Below are 588 nucleotides of genomic sequence, written 5' to 3' on the forward strand. Positions count from 1 at the left end.
AATACTAAAAGGTAATCTTTCCCCTAAAACCATAATACATAGATTAATCCAACCCTAGGAATTGATTTTGTTGAACCCCAAAATCTTGTTTCAAAACGTGTAAAGTTGAAAAAGCTAAGAATTAGCTAAGAAATACCTATATCTTATTCATTTATTTATTTATTTATTTATTTATTTATTTATTTATTTATTTATTTATTTATTTAAAAATGTGGAATTCTTCAGAAATTGGTATGTCATTCTCATGCAAGGGCAGTGCTGATCTTCTCTGTATCGCTTCAGATTTAGTAAATGTGTTACCAAAGTGAGCACAATTACCTATAATTTTTTAAAGAACATATTTTGTTTGACAAAACAAATCTGTCAGAAAATCAACACATCATAATTTCAGAGTAACTGAAAAGTATAACATTTGCCCAAGAATAGATAAATGTGTTAATGGAATGGAACTCTTAGAAATAAATCCAGACAGAAATGATCTCTTGGTTTATAATCATTTTACAACAACCTTTCAACGAGTGGACAAAGCTCTCCATAGAGAAATATAGCACAGGGCTGTTTTATACCTTTCACAAACACTTCAAGGCA

At 28.9% G+C, this 588-nt stretch overlaps 1 non-coding gene across 1 annotated transcript; it reads right to left on the minus strand.

The window, feature by feature from the left end:
- Positions 1 to 205: 205 nt before the first annotated feature.
- Positions 206 to 312, minus strand: LOC128118069 (U6 spliceosomal RNA). Its single transcript, XR_008220992.1, has one exon. It is a non-coding gene; the product is annotated as a U6 spliceosomal RNA (small nuclear RNA).
- Between the last annotated feature and the right edge of the window lie 276 nt (positions 313 to 588).

Source organism: Peromyscus californicus, unplaced genomic scaffold (assembly GCF_007827085.1).
Source record: "Peromyscus californicus insignis strain IS unplaced genomic scaffold, ASM782708v3 Scaffold_21__1_contigs__length_65335640, whole genome shotgun sequence".
Lineage (NCBI taxonomy): Eukaryota > Metazoa > Chordata > Mammalia > Rodentia > Cricetidae > Peromyscus > Peromyscus californicus.